The sequence below is a fragment of the Dendrobates tinctorius genome, unplaced genomic scaffold (assembly GCF_039654945.1).
Source record: "Dendrobates tinctorius isolate UK_male_01 unplaced genomic scaffold, ASM3965494v1 ptg000014l, whole genome shotgun sequence".
Classification (NCBI taxonomy): Eukaryota; Metazoa; Chordata; class Amphibia; order Anura; family Dendrobatidae; genus Dendrobates; species Dendrobates tinctorius.
The window spans coordinates 18,240,234-18,264,786 of NW_027361682.1; the positions used below are offsets into that span (position 1 = coordinate 18,240,234).

At 44.7% G+C, this 24,553-nt stretch overlaps 1 protein-coding gene across 1 annotated transcript in view; it reads left to right on the plus strand.

Annotated features, from left to right (window-relative positions):
- Positions 1-21,288: 21,288 nt before the first annotated feature.
- The window catches only part of LOC141072471 (uncharacterized), a 47,178-nt gene continuing 43,913 nt past the window's right edge, over positions 21,289-24,553 (plus strand). Inside the window, exon 1 of the mRNA XM_073559750.1 lies at positions 21,289-21,436. The gene's annotated coding sequence lies outside the window, so the exon portion shown is untranslated. The remainder of the gene's footprint in view (positions 21,437-24,553) is intronic.

The following is a 24,553-nucleotide window of genomic DNA, read 5'->3' on the forward strand; positions in this document are numbered from 1 at the left end:
GTGAGATCCAGGCCTTGTTCATTTTCAGAAAAGTAAGCCGGTCAACATTATCGGCGGATAGTCGCGTGCGACGGTCTGTTACCACACCACCTGCAGCACTAAAGACACGTTCCGATAATACACTGGCAGCAGGGCAAGCCAGCACCTCCAATGCATACTGGCTAAGCTCTGGCCATGTATCCAGCTTAGAGACCCAATACTTGAACGGGGAAGAGCCGTCTGGGAGAACAATAACAGGGCAAGACAAGTAGTCTGTCACCATCTGACGGAAACGTTGCCTCCTGCTGACTGGAGCCGTCTGTGATGGTGTAGCCGTTTGTGGCGGTCCCACAAAACTTTTCCACATTTGGGCCATACTGGCCTTGCCTTGTCCTGCGGCACTGCCTCTGCTACCTCTTTGTGCAGAGCTTCCTCCACTGCCTCTACCCACATGGCTGCTTTGAAAAGCACTACGAGCAACACTTGCGGGGGGAATGGAGAACATGATGGCCTGCACAAGTGTTTCTTGGTACTCCCGCATTTTTCGCTCCCGGTTCAACTGTGGTATGAGGCTTTGTAAGTTGTCCCGGTAGCGAGGATCTAGAAGGGTGTAAACCCAATAATCAGCCGTGTGGAGAATCTTGGCGATGCGGCGGTCATTTAACAAGCACTGCAGCATGAAATCAACCATGTGCTGCAGACTGCCAACTGGACCGGAAACGCTGTCCCCAGCTTGAGGCAGCATCTCTGCCTGCTCAGCATCACCCCACCCTCGCTGTACACACTGACTACTAGAGCCTTGTGTACCTCCCTCCTCTGGAGAGATGTGTTCCTCCTCCTCCATTGACTCCTCGTCATCCTCCTCACTAAGTGTCCCCTGCCTGGGCCTTTGTGTGGAAGCACGTTGCGCAGACTTGCCAGAAGCAGATGGCATTTCTGACTGCTCATCCTCGACCTCTTCAAAAACCTCCTCACTTAGTGCTTGTAAGGTTTTTTGAAGCAGACAGATGAGGGGGACAGTCATGCTGATTAGTGCATCATCTGCACTGGCCATCCGCGTGGAGTCATCGAAGGCACGCAAAACTTGGCAGATGTCCCTCATAGTGGCCCACTCAGTGGTGGTGAAGTGTGTCCGGCGCACAGTGCGACTTGTTTGCGCCTGATGCAGCTGGTACTCCATTACTGCTGCCTGCTGCTCACACAACCGCTCCAACATATGTAACGTTGAATTCCACCTGGTGGGGAGATCACATATGATGCGATGTTCTGGCAGGCGGAATCGGCGTTGCAGAGATGCAATGCGCGATCTTGCCATGCTGGAACGCCGCAAGTGAGCACACTCTAGGCGAACCTTGTGCAGCAGTGCATCAAGATCCGGATAGTCCCTCAGAAAGCTCTGCACGACCAAATTGAGCACGTGTGCCAGACATGGTATGTGAGTGAGGTTGCCTAGGCCCAGAGCTGCCACTAGATTTCGGCCATTGTCACTCACTACCAAACCTGGCTGGAGATTCGCTGCCACAAACCACACATCGCTCTCCTGCTTGATGGCATTCCAGAGCTCCTGTGCTGTGTGGCTCCGATTCCCCAAAGAAATTAATTTAAGGACGGCCTGTTGACGTTTGGCCACACCTGTGCTCATATCTGGCCTATCAGGCTCACGCAGTGCTGATTCCGAGGAACTAGAGTAGGAGGAGGACTCAATATGTACAGACTGCATTCCTGCAATCCTTGGAGTTGGCAGAATACGTACAGAGCCACTCTCCAGATCTGTACCCGGCTCCACAACATTGACCCAATGGGCAGTGAGGGAAAGGTATCGTCCCTGTCCATGGCTACTGGTCCACGCATCGGTGGTCAGGTGGACCTTGCTACTGACGGCATTTAGTAGCGCATTTTTAATTTTTCCCTCCACATGCTTTTGCAGGGCAGGGACGGCTTGCCTGCTGAAATAAAAGCGGCTGGGCACATTGTATTGTGGAACTGCCAATGACATAAAGTTCCGGAAGGTGTCAGTCTCCACCAGCCTGAATGACAGCATCTCAAGGGCCAGTAGTTTGGCAATGCCGGCATTCAGAGCCAGTGCTCGGGGATGGTTTGCCGAGTATGGCCGCTTTTTCTCCCATGCCTGTGCTACCGATTGCTGGTGAGTGGCCTGGGAGTGTGATGATGACTGCGAACGTGGTTCAGTGGGTGGAATTTTACTGGGTCTCTGGACAACAGTGGCAGTGGTTCTTCCATGGCGTTCCAGTGAGGAAGCCGAACCAGCTGTGTGTGAGCTAGAGGAAGAGGCCCCAACACGAGCTGAAGAGGTGGTAGGTGCTGCTGAAGGTTGGCCTACATCTTCAGTGTGTCTGTGTAACTCCACCTCGTGCTTGGTACGCACATGTTTCCACATATTTGTGGTATTGAGGTTGCTCACATTTTTCCCTCGTTTCACTTTCTGATGACACAGCTTGCATTTGACAAAGCAAATGTCATCTGCAACTGTGTCAAAAAAAGACCACGCACTGCAAGTCCTGGGAGCGCCCGTTTTGTGTTTTGGAAGAGGATTGCTCCTCACGGGTGCCAAAGTGGAGGCTACAGGCAACCAAGTCTGCCCCAGCCCTCTCCCTCCTCTTTTGGCCGTTCAGGGAATCTCTTCCTCAGAGCTGCTCCCACCACCTTCCTGTGGCTGACGCCATGATGGGTCAAGGACCTCATCATCTCCACTCCCCTCTTCAAGCACCGGCTGGTCCTGGGTTGTCTCGCCAGCACCGTACGCACCAGAAATTGGCAACTGAGTCTCATCATCATCAGATGAGTACTGAGGTGTGCTGACAATAGGCACTGGCCCACCCGCCTCTTCAGATTCAGAGGGACAAAGCAGTTGCGCATCACTGCATACTCCCTCTTCTTCACGCTCTATAATGCTGCATGGCTGGCCACCTCTTTCCAAGCCAACAGATTCTGAGAACAGAAGTAAAGATTGAGATGGCTCCTGTCCAGGGCTCTCAGACTGCCTGGGCAATTTGGCAGGTGGTGAAGAGACAGATGGTTGCTCTTCAGTGCTCTGGCTTTGGGAGGATGCGGAAGTCATTGAAGTGGATGCGTTAGCTGCCATCCATCCGACAACGGCTTCAATTTGTTCGTCACGCAGCAGTGGGGTACGGCGAGGTCCTACAAAGCTGCGCATGAAGGACTATTGCCTGGTAAAAGTGGGGGATGCCGGGTCACTGGTGGCCGCAGCAGACACCGAATCCCCACGTCCTCTCCCTGCTGAATCCCCCCGTCCTCTCCCTGCTGAAACTCCACGGCCACGACCACGTGCCTTACTCCCTGCCTTCTTCATCTTGGTAGACTGATAAAGATAGGCAGAAAAGTAAAAAAGGGGTGGCTTAGTGTTCTTATTCCTGAACACCTGCTAACCAGTATAAGAAACACTAATTTGGCTAAGAGTGTGTGTACTACACTTTAATATGATCTAATGTGGCCTAGACAACTGTAAAGTGGAGTGTTTGGTGAACTTTATTTCCCTTTTTTTTGGGGGGGGGGGAGAAAAAGATGTGACCAAAGTTTGAAAGCTATAGTATCACAAACTTTTTGGAGCGATTACAATGCAGGAAGCTAACCTACAATGCAATTGATGAGGCTCCAAAAAATAGGGTGATACTAGCCTGGCTGGCCCTGAAGGGCACAAGCCAGCAAAAAGGCTCCTCTATCTAATCCTATATAGTGTTTGCAACCAACCAATGACAATGGATGCAGTTGGAAGCACACTAATATAGGAGCAAAAATCTGGCTAAATTAGCTGCAAAAAAAGGACTATGTATGAGGCAGTGACGCACGCTGAGCGGACTACAGCTAGCGGTGGCTGTAGAACACACTGCAACGTGAGCTGCACTCACACACAGAGAGACCTATCAGACAGCCAAAAACAGTGCAGAGAAATGGGCTATAGCACTGAAAGGCTGCTGAAAGGCTCTGCTGTCCACTCCTTTAGTGTTTGCAACCAACGTATATGGATACGTATGGAAGCACACTATACAGGAGAAAAAAAAAGCAGCAATAAAAGAAAAATGTGTATGAGGCAGAGACACACGCTGGGCGGCCTACAAGCAGACGTGCCTGCAGGACACACTACACAGCGTGGGTCTGCACTCACACAGCCCTTGCAGACAGCTGTGAAAACAGCGCTGCTAGGGAAAAGCAAGCTACAGTGGTGGTTTATGTAGCCTGGGTTAAGCACTATATGTTTTGTGGAATCGCTATTTCTAACTGTCCCTCACAGTCTTCAACAGCAGCCTGTCCCTAACTGAATTCACAGCAGAGTGACCAGAAATGGCGGCTGCAGCGCTTTTTATAGTGCATCATGACATCATTTCAGCAGCCAATCACAGCCATGCCAGTAGTTAACATGCCTACATGCCTAACAGGATGTGCCCACACTTCTGAGGATCCCCATTGGCTGAATCAAATCGAGCGGGCTCCTAGCATTATGGGAACTTCCAATTCCGGTATTCGATATGAAAAAAGTATCGGAACTAAGTATCGGAATTCTGATACAGCTAATATCGGCTGATACCCGATACTTGTGGTATCGGAATGCTCAACACTAATCCTAAGTAATCCACTGCCTACAAAAATAAATCCAGGAAGTTCCTATAGTAATCCCATAGTGATATGTCTCATGACGCCCATGGAATTCTATGGAGTCTCATTTTGAGAAAGTTCTTGTGCCTGCTGCTGACCGCGAGTATACCTATGGAGTCTCATTCTGAGAACGTTCTGAGAGTGACTAAATGCAAATATCCTTGTCAATATCACCCATTTCAGATATATTACCCATCATACATTCCAGACCTTTAGCAGGTTTGCACAGCAGATAGGCATTCCCTCCCCCTAACCAAACTGAAAAACACCCTCCTTCCCTCCCACTAAGTGACAGAGCCTGAAGCCACTTACAATCAACAACAAAAAATCCAGAAAACCACATTGTATGAGTTTTACATAATGAATTTGCATTTTATTGCATGAAATAAGTATTTGATACAATAGAAAAACAGAATTTAATATTTGGTACAGAAACCTTTGTTTGCAATTACAGAGGTCAGACGTTTCCTGTAGTTCTTGACCAAATTTGCACACACTGCAGCAGGGATTTTGTCCCACTCCTTCATATAGATATTCTCCAGATCTTTCAGATTGCGGGGCTGTCACTGGGCAACATTGGGTTTCAGCTCCCTCCAAAGATTTTCTATTGGGCTCAGGTCTGCAGACTGGCTAGGCCACTCCCGGACCTTGAAATGCTTCTTACGGAGCCACTCCTTAGACACCCTAGTCGTGTGTTTTGGGTCATTTTTATGCTGGAAGACCCAGCCACGACCCATCTTCAATGCTTTTACTGAGGGAAGGAGGTTGTGGCTAAAATCTCGCAATACATGTCCCCACTCAAAAGGGCCTGGACCTGTGCTGGTGTGACCAGGGGGACTTTGTGTGTCCTGCAGTATTTTAATCCATGACGGCATAGTCTGTTACTAATGATAATGTTTGAGGCTGTAGTCCCAGCTCTCTTCAGGTCAATGGCCAGCTCCTTCCATGTAGCTCTTGGCTGATTCCAGACCTTTCACAGAATCATCCTTACCCCAAGAGGCTAGATCTTGCATGGAGCCCCAGACCAAGGAAGATTGACAGTCATCTTGTGTTTCTTCTATTTTCTAATAATTGTTCCAACAGTTGTTGCCTTCTCACCAAGCTCCTTACCTATTGTCCTGTAGCCCACCCCAACCTTATGCAGGTCTATAATTTTGTCCCTGGTGCCCTTAAGGCAGCTCTATTGTTTTGTCCAAGGTGGAAAGGTTGGAGTGTGATTGATTGATTGAGTGTATGGACAGGTGTCTTTTATACAGATAACGAGTTCAAACAGGTGCAAATAATACAGGTAATGAGTGCAGAGTAGGAGGGCTTCTTAAAAAAATACTAACAGGTCTGTGAGAGACAGAATTCTTGCTGGTTGGTAGGTGATCAAATACTTATTTTATGCAATAAAATGCAATTATATAAAAAATCATACAATGTGATTTTCTGCCTCTCACAGTTTAAGTGTACCTATGATAAAAATTATAGACCTCTCCATTCTTTGTAGGTGGGAAAACTTGCAAAATCGGCAGTATTTCAAATACTTATTTTCCTCACTGTGTGCATCATTAACCATAACTATTGGTTAACGGGCAGCACGGTGGCTCAGTGGTTAGCACTGCACCGCTGGGGTCCGGGGTTTAAATCCCACCAAGGACAACATCTGCAAGGAGGTTGTATGTTCTCTTTGTGATTGCGTGGGTTTCCTCCAACATTCCAAAGACATACTGATAGTGAATTTAGATTGTGAGTGCCCCATCTGGGACAGCGATGATAATGTGTGCAAACTGTAAAGAGCTGCGGAATATGCTAGCGCTATATAAAAATAAAGATTATTATTATATTATAACTAGGGCCGGCCCCATCGGGGACAGCGATGATAATGTGTGCAAACTGTAAAGCGCTGCGGAATATGCTAGCGCTATATAAAAATAAAGATTATTATTATATTATAACTAGGGCCGGCCCCATCGGGGACAGCGATGATAATGTGTGCAAACTGTAAAGCGCTGCGGAATATGCTAGCGCTATATAAAAATAAAGATTATTATTATATTATAACTAGGGCCGACCCCATCGGGGACAGCGATGATAATGTGTGCAAACTGTAAAGCGCTGTGGGATATGCTAGCGCTATATAAAAATAAAGATTATTATTATATTATAACTAAGGTCGGCACTGGGGGCAGGCAAAGAAGGCAACTGCCTAGGACCTCCACCCACAAAGGGAGCCCCCTGCTTCTGCATCCCCTGCACACAGGGTGTACAGCATACTGCTGAACCAGGGCCCAAAAGCTCTGGGGGGCTCCTGCAGGGCGGCTAATAATGAGGGCAATCTGGTGGGCAGGGAAGAGATTCCTGCAGTTCCGCTGCCTACAAGAGAAAATGGCAGTGGAGCTGCAGGGATCCATCCTACTTTCTGCGGCGAGGCTGGATAACACCATAGAGGAAGCTGATAGTGATGCTGCTGCAGGAGAGCGTGCAGAGAGGTGACAGGTGCTGTGTGTGTGTGTAGAGATGAGTGGTGGTGTGTGTGTGTGCATGCGTAGCGTGTAGATGGAGGAGAGGCCAATGATGGGGTGACGGAGAGTGCAACGATGGGGGTGGTGGGGGAGGAGAAAATGCTGGCGGTGGAGGAAAGGGCAATGGTGGGGGAGAAAGCAATGATGGTGGCAGTGGAAAGGACATTGATAGGGGTGGTGGGGAAGGAGGCAATGATGTAGGTGGCGGAAGCTAGCAATGATGGAGGTGGTGGAAAGGACAATGATGAGGGTGATAGGGGAGAAAGCAATGATGGAGGTGGTGGAATGGTCAATGATGGGGTGGTGGAAAGGGCAATGATGGGGATGCGGGGGGAGGAGGACAATGAGGGGTGTGGGGGATTTGAAAGGGAGGAAGGGGGAATTATAATGGATTTAGGAACAGGCGAAGGTGGAGGAAGACATTATTATCGCTTATTATGTCTAACACAGTCCCTTAGTATATAGTGTACTCACTATGTCTAACACAGTCCCTTAGTATATAGTGTACTCACTAATTCTGTAGACCACCATCCTTAGTTACATAGTTTCCTCTTTTATTATGTATAACACCGTCCCTTATTACGTACCATCCTCTCTAGTTATATATGGTGCCGTCCCTTATTATATAGCTTTCTCTGCTGTTATGTACAGTGCTGTCTATTACATAGTGTATTCTTGTTATTTTTGTTATTTACAGTGCCCTCTTTTATTACATAGTCCGCTCTCTTGTTAGATATAAAATGACTGCTGATGGAGGAGCCGGTGATCAGACTACCAGTCCATCAGCTCCTCCATTAGAAAAGAAGCTTTCCCATGCTCCATCAGCCATCATTGCATTATATATCTAACAAGAGAGGACGGTATGGGCTCTATATTATCCAATATGTAAGGGACGGTGCTGTACATAGCAAGAGAGGGCACTGTATAAGGCAGGGCCGGCGTCAGCACCCGGCGTACCCGGGCAAGTGCCGGGGCCCTGGCGAGACAGGGGGCCCACTCACGCTGTCTAGGATATCGAGTCCCCGGGGTCACGTGGAGTGGCTCACCAGCTGCGCTCCATCTCTGCCCCCGATGTCACGGATCGTCCACGATGACTCAAGGACAACAAACAAGTAAGGTGAGAGATGGAGGTGCTGCAGCTGGGCCAGCAGATTGTGAGGGAGAGAGGGAAGGGACAGGTTAGCAGCGGGAGAAAGGGAGGCAGGAATGGCAGGTGCACGGCTCTGCACACTGATCTGCTCGCAGTGCTGGGGAGATGGCAGGGGCTCTGCACACTGAGCTGCTCGAAGTGCTGGGGAGATGGTGGGGGCTCTGTATCGCTGCTGTGGGGACGTGGGCGGGGCGGAGGGTTTTCTGCGCTGATAGGTGCACCCCTTCTGCCGCTGGATGGCATCACTCCGCAGTACCTCCGATTCATTCTGTGCAGGTACCGTGCAGTCACCCATGGAGGGCTGGACAGGGTATGGCAGTGCCCAGCACGGTGATCTGATGTAAGGGGGTTGCCATGGAGACAGCAAGGAGATGCACTGATTTAACCCCCTAAAAACCACCCCAATTGTTGGCCTTGACAACCAATATTTGGGGTGAGGGTGCCGATCATAACTGTTATTTATCATTTCAGACCACCATGAATGTGAGGAGTATTGATTCATTTATAGCAATGTATATTTGGGTGTAAAAAATCTATCTCTTTTTCTGCCAATCACTTTAAAGAGGGTTTCCTGCCATAGATAAATACACTCAAAAAACTTCCCACCTCTTTGGCTATTATGCTTTTCCCACCAGTCTCAGATAACATCTGAACATGGACTTTGACTGCTGCAGACAATCACTGGCAGTATCGGGTGACATGTTCATGTCAAGATGTTACTGCAGGAACATTAAACGGTTAATCCCAAAGAAATCAGGTTACCCCTAAATAACATTCTTATCCCTGGGATCCTAACTGCTGGGACCCCCTAGCAGTCCCAAGAACAGGGCTTTAGCACCCCTAAGGTTGTGGATCTGCAGCCCGTTTTGGATGGATCCAACAGTCATTGTTTATGGGACCGACAAGTAGCCGAGCACTGTCCTCATCAGTCCCATAGACAATGAATGGGGCAGAAACCAAGCATGCTCAATTCAGGATCACATTCCCAAGGTTGCTGAGGGTTCAAGAGGTCAGACGCCCAATGATCAGAAAATTATTTCATATGCCAAAAGGAGAGGCAGTAACTTGATTTTGGGGGAGCATCTTATGGGGCTAATTATATATGGAGCATCTTATGGGACCCATTATATATGGAGCATCTTATGGAGCTCATTATACTAATTATATGGGGTCCATTATTCTTTATGAAGCAATATATGGGGCTTATTATACTGTATGGAGCAATATATGGGGTCCATTATTCTGTATGGGGGCATTATATGGGGTCCATTATATTGTATGGAGAAATATATGAGGCTCATTAATCTATATGGATCACTATGTGGTGTCCATTATACTGTATGGAGGACTATACTGTCTGCGCTATTGTAGAATTTATAATAGATATCACTCGCGTAAAGTAAGAAGTAAGTGAAATCAGTATCCGTATCTGTGCATCATGATTTATGGTATGTGTTAAAGGGGCCCACTGAGACGCTTTCGCCCGAGGCCCAAGAAAACCTGGAGCCGGCCCTGGCATAAGGGGCGGCAATATACATAATAAAGGAGAGTATGTAATAGTGTGTGTCTATATATATATATATATATATATATACACTCACTGGCCACTTTATTAGGTACACCTGTCCAACTGTGTGTTAAGACTTAATTTCTAATCAGCCAATCACATGGCGGCAACTCAGTGCATTTAGGCATGTAGACATGGTCAAGACAATCTCCTGCAGTTCAAACCGAGCATCAGTATGGGGAAGAAAGGTGATTTGAGTGCCTTTGTACGTGGCATGATTGTTGGTGCCAGAAGGGCTGGTCTGAGTATTTCAGAAACTGCTGATCTACTGGGATTTTCACGCACAACCATCTCTAGGGTTTACAGAGAATGGTCCGAAAAAGAAAAAAAATCCAGTGAGCGGCAGTTCTGTGGCCGGAAATGCCTTGTTGATGCCAGAGGTCAGAGGAGAATGGGCAGACTGGTTCGAGCTGATAGAAAGGCAACAGTGACTCAAATTGCCACCCGTTACAACCAAGGTAGGCAGAAGAGCATCTCTGAACGCACAGTGCGTCGAACTTTGAGGCAGATGGGCTACAGCAGCAGAAGACCACACTGGGTACCACTCCTCTCAGCTAAGAACAGGAAACTGAGGCTACAATTTGCACAAGCTCATCGAAATTGGACAGTAGAAGATTGGAAAAACGTTGCCTGGTCTGATGAGTCTCGATTTCTGCTGCGACATTCGGATGGTAGGGTCAGAATTTGGCGTAAACAACATGAAAGCATGGATCCATCCTGCCTTGTATCAACGGTTCAGGCTGGTGGTGGTGGTGTCATGGTGTGGGGAATTTTTTCTGGGCACTCTTTGGGCCCCTTGGTACCAATTGAGCATCGTTGCAACGCCACAGCCTACCTGAGTATTGTTGCTGACCATGTCCATCCCTTTATGACCACAATGTACCCAACATCTGATGGCTACTTTCAGCAGGATAATGCGCCATGTCATAAAGCTCGAATCATCTCAGATTGGTTTCTTGAACATGACAATGAGTTTACTGTACTCAAATGGCCTCCTCAGTCACCAGATCTCAATCCAATAGAGCATCTTTGGGATGTGGTGGAATGGGAGATTCGCATCAGGGATGTGCAGCCGACAAATCTGCGCCAACTGTGTGATGCCATCATGTCAATATGGTCCAAAATCTCTGAGGAATGCTTCCAGCACCTTGTTGAATCTCTGCCACGAAGAATTGAGGCAGTTCTGAAGGCAAAAGGGGGTCCAACCCGTTACTAGCATGGTGTACCTAATAAAGTGGCCAGTGAGTGTATATATGTAGCTTTGTGGTCATAAAAGCGGGGGGGGGGCCCAGACACATTTCTTGCACAGTGGCCCCAAGCTGTCAGTTTCCGTCCCTGGTGTACAGCATTACAGTGAATAATGTTGTACATCCTCTGTAGTCCCTATGTGTCTCTTCCCCGCTCTCCTAGTAGTGTTGGGTTAGAGTTGGAGAGTGAGGGGGAGGGTCCGTCTCAGCAGGAAAGTTTAGACGCGGGGTGGGGGTGGGCTGGAATGGGCAGGAAGATGCATGCAGCCCTGTCTGTGCACCCTCCTCCTCGTGGCTGCCCCTAAATCACTTTCCTGGGATCTGCAGACTGCATAAGTGAAGCAGCAGGACCTGGTAAGTATACATATATATCTGTATCTGTGTGTCTACATATGCAGTATACAGTGTGTGTCTGTATGTGTATATATTATGTGTTTTTATGTGTAAAAATATATACAGTATATTGTGTATTTCTGTTGTGTGTGTATATACAGTACAGCTCTGGCAAAAATTAAGAGACCACTTCCAAATTTTCAGTTTGTCTGATTTTTCTCTTTATAGGTATATTTGTGAGCAAAATGTAAATTGTTCTTTTAGTCTATAAACTTCTGATATGTCTCCGACTTTCCAAGCAAAAATTTTTTTATTTTTTTACTGAAAAGGAGAAATGGTCAAAATTAAAAAAAGCAGTGCTTTCAGAACTCAAATAAGGCAGAGAAAAATATTCATAATCGTTTAGAAACAACAATACTAATGTTTTAACTCAGGAAGAGTTCAAAAATCAATATTTTAAGGAATAACCATGATTTTTAATCACAGCTTTCATGCGTCTTGGCATGCTTTCCTCCAGTCTTACTCACTGCTTCGGGCACAAAAATGTAAGCAGTTCTTCTTTGTTTGATGGCTTGTGACTATCCATCTTCCTCTTGATTACATTCCAGAGGTTTTCAATGGGGTTCAGGTCTGGAGGATGGGCTGGAACACCTAAAGCATTTGCTAATATATGGGTATACTCAGTTGAGCCACCATATAGAACACCCAAGACCTTTTTTTTAAAAAAAATTTTTATACAAGAGAGTAAATATATGTAGACAAATATAGCTGACAGCACCTAGAACAAGGTAGGTTTTAAAAAAACGATACACATCATCTCAGAAAAAGAGGGGAATATCAAATATAAGCCCTCTTGGATACCAATAAAAACAATATTTTTATTTGACAAAAATATATAAAAGTAGTCCTATTGCAATAGAGGGCTACAAAGACGACATGGTAAATAGTACATTACAAAAAAACAAAAAACAAAACCAACCTATCACCACCCAACCACAAACACACAAAAAACAGCTGAATAGCCAGTAGAGTTTATATGTCTTTGCGGAAAAGAGCACCTGCTTCTAAATTGAAGCAGTGTGAACTATACTATAGCTCACTAAACTTTGTGAAAACTTTGTCTCAAAAAATGCCCATAAAAAACTGACCCTCAATAAGAGGTAGTCTTCGCCAGCCAGTCATCCCATAGACTGGGCCATATATAGAGTACTAGATGGCCAAGAATTCCACTACCTGGATGTAATATCCCTAGTCTAGAAGCTCTCCCTCAAGCAATAAAGAAAATGGGCTCTTATAATGAAATGCATATAAGCTTGATGTACAAACATGCTCTGACTACTCACCTAGTAAATATCTGAACATGCTTAGTAATTTATAGTCCTTATCAAATACAGGAATCCAATATCACAGTTTTGGTCTTTGGTACACTCAATCCCAAGACCACAAGAAAAAAAAAGCATGTCGAGAAAAGACCATAATAGGGTACTTATCTGAATCCAATACAATACAAAAACCGTTTAGCACAGCTATATACAGTAAGTGGTGGTGCAGCTAGTAGGATCCTAGTCCGTAATCATATGAATGTAGAAACTTGGCACACACTATATATATTTTCCAGTGAAAAGGTAGATTTTAATGTACAGTACATACAGTATCGACGTATCGGTCACATTGACCTTCATCACAGTACTATGTATTGTACTGCTGTCATTTGCATTATGTTCAAAAGAAGGAGAGCCAAAAAAGGTAAGTGGTCCCCCCGGGAGTAGGGACAAAAGGCACAATTATGCAGAGTCGGTCCGGTCAGTGCGCAGCATATGGGGCAATGACACGGCGTCCACCGCGGTAAGTTAGGATGTGCAAATAAATGGCAATTCTGCTAATGTTTTCTATTCTTTGACTGTATGGTGCTCTTCATACTACCGTGTTTCCGATACATGTGGCGTCTGTATATGCGACTTTTTTTCAACGGTTGCCACATGTACCCTTTTTAACCTATTGTGCTGCACACATGTCCGTGTAAACATGCCGTCCGTGTGCCATCCCTGTGATGGACGTGTTTAGCATTGAAAGTATATGAGAAGCTTTGTAATTTCAGTTCCAGTATCCATACCTGAAAAACAGATGGCATGCTGATTGAAAACACTGATGGCGCTGTAACATGTACGTGTTTAATACAAACGTGTGAAGGGGCCTAAACAGTGTTGTTGGTGGAATATTTCAGGATTGGGGGCCCCAATTTAAATTTTGCCCAGGACTTCAATTTGTCTAAAACGGGACCTGACCATAATCCGATAATACTCTCAACTTCCACATTGAACCTGTCAGGGAGAAAGCTTATGTGACATCGACTTCAATCACCCCACATTTTAGTCACCAAACCCCCAGTACTTTCAAAGGTTTAAGTGCTGCCCCTTTTAGCTTGTGGACCCTCCTGTGGGATATGCTGTTCATGAGAGTCCAGCCATCTCAGAGCGTCTTTAGGGGAATCAAACAAAAAAGTGGAACCCAGCGGCAATCACTTGCAGTTTCGATGGGTAAATCATGGAATATTGCAGCCCAAGTGTCCTCATTCTTCTAATGTCTATGTAGAGGGATCTTCTGCGCTGGACATCCACAGAAAAATCTGGAAAAATAGATACTACCTGCCCTCCAAGTGATATGTCCCGTTCCTTCCTTAAGGGGGTTTCACACATAGCGATATCGCTAGCAATATTTGGTGACGCAGCAGCGATATTGCTAGCGATATCGCTATGTGTGATTCTTACCTCTGACCGGCTCCCCTGCTGTCTGTAGCTGATCACGCGAGATCGGCCGGGTCCATTTCTCGTCGGGCGCTTCCTGCTGGCGCCGACGAGCAACGTGTGGACGCGGGCGGGAGGACGTCAGCATCGCTGCGTGTGAAAGGTAAGTAACAACCTCTGCTGTGTCGCTACATTGCTAGTGAGATCTGCCTGTGTGGCAGCTCACTAGCGACCATTTAGCGATGCACCAGCGATCCTGACCGGGTCATATCGTGGTCGGATCGCTGGTGCATCGCTAAATGTAAAGGGGCCTTTAGTATAATATCCCGGTCTTTACAATGTAGGATTTTAATCAGGATAGGCCTAAGAGGTCTGACCCCTGGGCCAGGTCTCATGGGAACCCTGTGGTCCCTTTCAACTGCAAGCAGAAGTGTGAGGACTTCTTTGCTGAAGGTATCTAGCAGCCACTTTTCAAAAAAGCCATCTTGGTCTCACCCTTCCACCTTTTCAGAGGCCCCTACCAACCTGATATTTTGAAGCCTTTGGTAAATTTTCAGATCATCAGTCTTGGCCAGTATAGCAGAAATTACATGCTTGTGTCTCCACAGCAGTTGTGCACTCTGCCATTTTTTGTGCATCATTCCAGATTATCAGAATGGTCTCCTGAATATAGCCTACCTGGCCTAGTAGTGGGTCCAGTGTAGCATTACCTTTGTTAACAGCATTCAAACCATCGATTAAAGATGGGGATTTTAGACTAAGGGTGCTCTCTGTGTGCTTGGAAGTCAGCGCTACATTATTGTGCACCTGGGAATTTGATACTGTGTCATGAGGTACATCCTCCTCTGCCTCTTCCTCCTTCTCTTTCTCCTATTCCTCCTCCTCCTTCTCCTCTTGAACTAATGCAGCAAATCTAGATCCTTTTGGGGACATTATGTTATTGCTTTGAGTTCCAGACACTGACTTCAGTTTCTGTGGGCTGTGGGTGATAGCTAGAGTTGAGCATTCCGATACCGCAAGTATCGGGTATCGGCCGATACTTGCTGTATCGGAATTCCTATACCGACATCCGATATTTTTTCAATATCGGGCACGGGCATCGGAATCGGAAGTTCAAAGTTGATTGACAGCCGAAATGACGTCATCATGATGCGCGGTGTGTGCGCATCATGATGCGCCATCATTTCGGGCCTTCCGGGGGTCTCTGCCGGCCTGCCGGGGGGCTGTGCCGGCCTGCCGGGGGGCTGTGTGGACTGCCCGGGGTCTGTACCGGCCTGCCGGGGGGCTGTGCCGGCCTGCTGGTGGTCTGTGCACCCTGTGGGGGTCTGTACCGGCCTGCCGGGGGGCTGTGCCGGCCTGCCGGGGGGCTGTGCACCCTGTGGGGGTCTGTACCGGCCTGCCGGGGGGCTGTGCCGGCCTGCCGGTGGGCTGTGCAGGCTCCGGGGGGGCTGTGCCGGCCTGCCGGGGGGTTTGTGCAGGCTCCGGTAGTCTGTGCAGGCATCGTCCGATGGGACTACAAGTCCCATCGGGCGATGCCTGCTACCATGACAGTGATTGACACATTAGCCAATGATGGGACAGTAGTAGTCCCATCATCCGGCTAATGTGTTAAATGTTAAAAAAAACAAAAAACTACATACATACATACTACATGCATGCTACATACATACTACATATATACTACATACATGCTACATACATACTACATGCTACATGCATGCTACATACATACCACATATATACTACATGCATGCTACATACATACTACATGCTACATACATACCACATATATACTACATGCATGCTACATACATACTACATGCTACATACATACTACATACATACTACATGCATGCTACATACTACATGCTACATGCATGCCACATACATACTACATATATACTACATGCATGCTACATACATACTACATGCTAGCTACATACATACTACATGCTACATACATACCACATATATACTACATGCATGCTACATATATACTACATGCTACATGCATGCTACATACATACTACATGCTACATACATACTACATACATACTACATGCATGCTACATACTACATGCTACATGCATGCCACATACATACTACATGCTACATACATACTACATACATACTACATATATACTACATGCATGCTACATACATACTACATGCTACATGCATGCTACATACATACTACATGCTACATACATACTACATGCATGCTACATACTACATGCTACATGCATGCCACATACATACTACATGCTACATACATACTACATACATACTACATATATACTACATGCATGCTACATACATACTACATATATACTACATGCATGCTACATACATACTACATGCTACATACATACTACATACATACTACATGCATGCTACATACTACATACATACTACATGCATGCTACATGCATACTACATGCTACATACATACCACATATATACTACATATATACTACATGCATGCTACATACATACTACATGCTACATACATACTACATGCTACATACATACTACATACATACTACATGCATGCTACATACATACTACATACATACTACATGCATGCCACATACATACTACATATATACTACATGCATGCTACATACATACTACATATATACTACATGCATGCTACATACATACTACATGCTACATACATACTACATGCATGCTACATGCATGCTACATACATACTACATGCTACATACATACTACATACATGCTACATACATACTACATGCATGCTACATACAATACATTCATACAATACATACATAGACATACAGTACATATAACATAGAGTAACATACTTACCAATACTTGTCACATTGTTCCCCGAAGCCATTGTCTTTTACGGAATAAATATTAACATAACAAACCACAAAAATACTCACCCATGATATATGTAGTATGTATGTAGTATGTAGCATGCATGTAGTATATATGTAGTATGTATGTAGCATGCATGTAGTATGTATGTAGTATGTATATAGTATGTAGCATGTATGTAGTATATATGTAGTATGTATGTAGCATGCATGTAGTATGTATGTAGTATGTATGTAGCATGTATGTATGTATGTAGCATGCATGCACTATGTATGTAGCATGCATGTAGTATGTATATAGTATGTATGTAGCATGTAGTATGTATGTAGCATGTAGTATGTATGTAGCATGCATGTAGTATATATAGTATGTATGTAGTATGTATGATGCATATATGTAGTATGTATGATGCATATATGTAGTATGTATGTAGTATGTATGTAGCATGCATGTAGTATATATGTAGTATGTATGTAGCATGTAGCATGTATGTAGCATGCATGTAGTATATATGTAGCATGTAGCATGCATGTAGCATGCATGTAGTATATATGTAGCATGTAGTATGTATGTAGCATGCATGTAGTATGTATGTAGTATGTATGTAGCATGCATGTAGTATATATGTACTATGTATGTAGCATGTAGTATGTATGTAGCATGCATGTAGTATGTATGTATGTAGTATTTTTTTTTTTTTTTACATTTATCACATTAGCCGGATGATGGGACTACTACTGTCCCATCATTGGCTAATGTGTCAATCACTGTCATGGTAGCAGGCACCGCCCGATGGGACTTGTAGTCCCATCGGACGATGCCTGCACAGACTACCGGAGCCTGCACAAACCCCCCGGCAGGCCGGCACAGCCCCCCCGGAGCCTGCACAGCCCACCGGCAGGCCGGCACAGCCCCCCGGCTGGCCGGTACAGACCCCCACAGGGTGCACAGCCCCCCGGCAGGCCGGCACAGCCCCCCGGCAGGCCGGTACAGACCCCCACAGGGTGCACAGACCACCGGCAGGCCGGCACAGCCCCCCTGCAGGTCGGTACAGACCCCGGGCAGTCCACACAGCCCCCCGGCAGGCCGGCACAGCCCCCCGGCAGGCCGGCAGAGACCCCCGGAAGGCCCGTACAGACCCCCGAGAGGCTGTACAAGGGCAGGAAAGGGTTTTTCCAATTCCGATACCGGAAGTCTCATAGACTTGAATGGGACTTCCGGTATCGGCATCGGCGATACCGATACTTTTTTTAAAGATCGGCCGATCCATTCCGATCCGATATTTTGAAGTATCGGACGGTATCGCTCAACTCTAGTGATAGCTCTATGAGCATATTGCTCCAGTCTGGATGCACTTCTCCTACATCTCTCTGCCTCTGAACACAGGATGTGCGGGTGCCATCTTGGATGTCTGATACACCCGCTCCTTCCTCCCTGATCTTTCTTCTTCATGTCATCTTCATCACCACAGTTTGAAAAAAGCACCTGCAGGAACCATCAGCCACTGGGTAGACATCTTTTCTACCCTAAATTGCAGCTTACAGGATGTGCCTTACAGGATGAGTACAACGGGATCTCTCTGGAGACACGTCCTCACTTTATGCACAGTAGGCCATGACCCATCTTTTCCCATTTTTAACAATTCATTTTATTTTACGACTGATGGGTGTTCTGTATGGTACTTTGAGTTAAGTGGGACCACGACCACCGTCAGTTCCAGATCAAACGATTATGATTACACTGATCGTCTCCGTCCCTTGTGTCATATCTTCTCTTTCTCTGTCTATAACGTAACACTAAGATATTTCTCTCTCTGTTCATATACCCTTTGGCATTTTAATAGCATAATTTACTCCCATAAATTACTGTGGTATGTAAATCCAAGCCCCATAAGGTGCCCAGTAGTCTCTTCTTAGATGTAATTATCCTGAAGGGAGTGTACATTAAGGCATTTCAGCAAGCAGTAACAGAAAGTTACAAGCAAGTATAGAAAAACATGTTACAGACAAGTATAGACAGACATATTGTAGTGTAATTGCATTCTGATGATGCATTTATTGTTTTGGTATACTAACTAAACCTCATGGCTTTCACAACATCCCGTCCCACAGTACAATTGGCCACTATGCTTTCCTGCACCTTGAACAGAAAAGTGCCATCAAGCTGTGTGACTTCATTTTAGGGCAGCATGGTGGCTCAGTGGTTAGCGTTGCAGCGCTGGAGTCCTGGGTTCGAATCCCACCAAGGACAACATCTGCAAGGAGTTTGTATGTTCTCCCCGTGTTTGCGTGGGTTTCCTCCGGGTTCTCCGGTTTCCTCCCACATTCGAAAGACTTACTGATAGGGAATTTAGATTGTGAGCCCCATCGGGGACAGTGACGATAATGTGCGCAAAGTGTAAAGCGTTGCGGAATGTGTTAGCGCTATATAAAAATAAAGATTATTATTATTATATTTGGAACTCCAGCTGAAAAACAGGGAACATATTTGTAGAAAATGGGACTCAAGACAATTTTCTGTATAACTAACATAGATTTATATGACATGTCATTTTTACTCCATTGATAATTCAAAATTATTCCATCCATTGCCAAATATTGGTTCCATACAATGCCCATCCCAGGCAATAAACAGATTCTTGAATAAACCCCACGATGGATTGAGGCAGTAGAGGAGTTGGTGGGTAAACTGAAGTTGCTCCTGGAAGCTTACTAGGCAATTTCCCAGTTTATCACCAATTACAAATGACTCTACACCATTTAGAGCTGTAATATTTGCCTTATTGGATAATATAACTAAAAAAACTGATAAAAGAGGACAACTTCTGTAACAATGTACATTTCTAAGGAATACCTCTGCATGATTAGGAACATTGAGGTGAGAAGCAGAAGAAAGGGGGTTCATTTAATTCTTCGTTATGGAGCACACTAATATTTATGTGCACTCCTGTTGTGGACATACAACAGTAGTTTGGATAATAACCACTACAAGAAAACTCCTCTTTCTGTAGGAAGATGTGTTGATGAAGAAGAATGTTCTCAGATAGTGGAGATGAGAATAATAAAGGAAAGAGAGAAGTAAATGGATAACAATGAAGGGCAAGTAGGGGACAACAATGAGGACCGACCTCAATTGTGCCAATATTGGTGGCCACAAAAGTCTCTGGTTAAAGAGTGAGACATTTTTTTACTTAAGGTGAATTGGTTTGTGGCTACATACGTGACCTTGTTTGGAGATGCTGTGTCTCACCTGGAGAAGTGCATACTCAAAGCCTTTATTTCAGAAGAGCAGGATTACCCACCAATGTAACATAGATGCAGAATGCCACCTACCTGAATACTCATGTGGTGTCCTGCAGGCAGAGCCGGCCTGCGAAAGTGATATCACAGGGGCACACCAGGTTGATCATGGAAACCCAAGTGGAGAAGAGCAGAGGGAGACAACCAAGACACACAGAGGACACCACTTCAAAATGTATCATGTTTATACAATCCCATTTCCCAAATAGTTGTGACGCTGTGTAAAATGTAACGAAAACAAGAATGCAATCATTTGGAAGTTTCTTATATGCAAATTGCGTTCCCAACAGAATATAGAATACAACTCACAGTTCACAGACACTGATTTCTGGACATATCCCATATTTTTTTTGAAAAGTACCATGATTGCTAATAACTGTAATGGGTTCAATAGTGACCTTTTCAAAAGAAGTACAGATAAAAATAGTTTGCTACACTTCAATAGTGAGCAGCTGTATTAACCGAAAAGGGCGATACCTAAATCCCAACTTCAAAGGATCCAGAGAATTGTTACTGACCCAATATTGTGTGAACATACACTGACAGAAATGGAATCACGTTTTAATGCTAGGGGTTGTCCAACACACCCTTTGAAAAATGCAGGTTCTCGCAGACATAGGTAGTGAAGTTAAAATTCCGCAACAATTATTTTATTCAACCAGAAAAAATGTTACATACCCCTCTCTGAATTTTGCACATATGTCATCATTTTGGGGAAAGGGACTTATGGACCATCTATGCCTGGGGTACATATAGGGTTATCTGTGGCTTTGAGAGAACTTTTGGTTACAGCACCTATGGGGGCATTGTGAGGTGCAGTATTGGGGTTATAATGTGACAACTTTCCAATTCTAAATGTGTTAGTGCAGGAGACAGTCCCAGACTGAAATCCACAGAAATATGTGAGGGTTGTTACACTGTGTTATGACGCGCAGGAGAAACAAGAAGGAAAGTGAAATCAGTAGTAGAACACTTAATACTCCCGAGAACGTCAGAACACAAACCAGTCTGGTGACGAGAAATTATCACCTGCAGAGCTCCTGTGTAATCCTGCACTCTGCAACGGACCCTCACAAGGGAGAAGTAAATCCCATATCCTCTCGCCAGCACTGATCACACACATTTCAGGTAAGATACATGGAGTGTGACTTTGCAGTGAGGACACTAAACCTGCACAGTGATTAGCTGCAGCGCAGTATGAGTGGTATAATCAGACCATGTCCCTGTATGTTCAAGCACGGCCATTACACAGTAAACCGCAGCACAGGAACATTTTTTTTTAATGCATTCAATTGTGGAACTAATTTTTAGTTCAAGATTTAATGATTATAATGAACTTTGTTCGTGGAAAAACCCCTTTAACCCCTTTACCTCCAAGGGTGGTTTGCACGTTCATGACCGGGCCAATTTTTACAATTCTGACCACTGTCCCTTTATGAGGTCATAACTCTGGAACGCTTCCATGGATCCCCGTGATTCTGACATTGTTTTTCTCATGACATATTGTACTTCATGGTAGTGGTAAAATTTTATTCATATAATTTGTGAAAAAAATGGGAATTTGGAGAAAATTTTGAAATTTTACAACTTTGAATTTTTATGCCCTTAAATCACAGAGATATGGCACACAAAAACTTAATAAGCAACATTTCTAACATGTTTATTTTACATCAGCACAATTTTGGAACCAAAATTTTTTTTTGTTAGGTAGTTAAGGGTTAAAAGTTGACCAGCGATTTCTCACTTTTACAACACCATTTCTTTTTTAGGGGACCACATCACATTTGAAGTCACTTTGAGGAGTCTATATGATAGAAAATACCCAAAAGTGACACCATTCTAAAAAAACTGCACCTGTGACGGTACTCAAAACCACATTCAAAAAGTTCATTAACCCTTCAGGTGCTTCACAGGAATTTTTTGAATGTTTAAAAAAATGAACATTTAACTTTTTCACAAAAAAATTAATTCAGGTCCAATTTTTTTTATTTTACCAAGGGTAGCAGGAGAAATTGGACTGCAAAAGTTATTGTGCAATTTGTCCTGAGTTTGCTGATACCTGATATGTGGGAGGGAACCACTGTTTCGGCGCATGGCAGAGCTTGAAAGGGAAGGAGCGCCGTTTGACTTTTTCAACGAAAAATAGGCTGGAATTGAGATCGGACGCCATGTCACATTTGGAGAGTCCATGATGTGCCTAAACAGTGGAAACCCCCCACAAGTGACCCCATTTTGGAAACTAGACACCCCCAAGGAACTTATAGAGATATGTGGTGAGAACTTTGAACCCCAAGGGCTCCACAGAAGTTTATAACGTACAGCCGTACAATTAAAAAATCATTTTTTCCCCAAAAATGATCTTTTCACCCCCAATTTTTATTTTCCCAAGGGAAACAGGACCCCAAAAGTTATTGTGCAATTTGTCCTGAGTACACTGATACCTGATATATGGGGGTAAACCACTGTTTGGGTGCATGGCAGAGCTCGGAAGGGAATGAGCGCCGTTTGACTTTTTCAATGCAGAATTGGCTTGATGTCATATCGCATTTGGAGAGCCCCTGATGTGCCTAAACAGTGGAAAACCCCCACAAATGACACAATTTTGCAAACTAGACCCCCCCTAGGAACTTATCTGGATTTGTGGTGAGAACTTTGAACCCCCATGGGCATCACAGAAGTTTATAACGTACAGCCATAAAATTAAAAATCATATTTTTTCCACAAAAATGATCTTTTCACCCCTAATTGTTATTATCCCAAGGGAAACAGGACCCCAAAAGTTATTGAGCAATTTGTCCTGAGTACGCTGATACCCCATATGTGGGGGTAAACCACTGTCTGGGCGCATGGCAGAGCTTTAAGGGAGGAGCGCCGTTTGACGTAAAATTGGCTGGAATTGAGATCGGGCGCCATGTCTTGTTTGGAGTGCCCCTGATGTGCTTGAACAGTGGAAACCCCCACAAGTGACCCCATTTTGGAAACTATACCCCCCAAGGAACTTATCTACAAACATGATGTTTTAGTCCCCAACTTTTTTATTTTCTCAAGGGTAACAGGAGAAATTGGATCCCAAAAGTTGTCCAATTTGTCCTGAGTACACTGATACCACATATGTGGGAGAAAACTACTGTATGGGCACACATCAGGGCTCGGAAATGAAGTAGTGATGTTTTGGAATGCAGACTTTGATGGAATGGTCTGCGGATGTCATGTCACGTTTGGAGAGATCCTGATGTGCCTAAACTGTGGAAACCCCCCACAAGTGACCCCATTTTGGAAACTAGACCCCCAAGGAACTTATCTAGATGTGTGGTGAGCACTTTGAACCCCCAAGTGCTTCACAGAAGTTTATAAAGTAGAGCCATAAAAATAAAAAAAATATTTTTTTCAACAAAAATGATATTTTTGCTCCCAATTTTTTATTTTCCCAAGGGTAACAGGAGAAATGGAACCCCAAAAGCTGTTGTGCAATTAGTCCTGAGTAGGCTGATACCCCAAATGTGGGTGTAAAACACTGTTTGGGCGCATGGCAGAGCTTGGAAAGGAAGGAGCACCATTTGACCTTTTCAACGCAGAATTGGCTGGAATTGAGATTAGATGCCATGTTTGGAGAACCCCTGATGTGCCTAAACAGTGGAAACCCCCCCAATTCTAACTCCAACCCTAACTACAACACACCCCTAAACGTAATCTCAGCCCTAACCCTAGCCCTAATGGGAAAATGGAAATAAATACATTTTTGTAATTTTGTTATTTTTCCCTAACTAAGGGGGAGACAAAGGGGGGTTTGATTTACTATTTATGGCGGTTTTTATGTTTGGCAGATGTCATACGCTAAAAGACGCTTTTTATTGTAAAAATAATTTTTGCATCACCACATTTCGAGAGCTCTAATTTTTACTTATTTTGGCCCACAGAGTCATGTGAGGTCTTATTTTTTTGCGGGACAAGTTGACTTTTTTATTTGTACCATTTTCGGGCACGTGACATTTTTTGATCACTTTTTATTCCGATTTTTGGGACGCAGAATGAACACAAACCAGCATTTCATGAATTTATTTCGGGGGGGGCATTTACACTGTTCCACGTGTGGTAAAATTCATAAAGCAGTTTTATTGTTCGGGTTAGTATGATTACAGCGATACCTCATTTACCGTATTTTTCGATGTATAAGGCGCTCTGAATTATAAGACGCACCCCAAATTTTGAAGAGAAAAAAAGAAAAAAATATTTTTTTAATAAAAT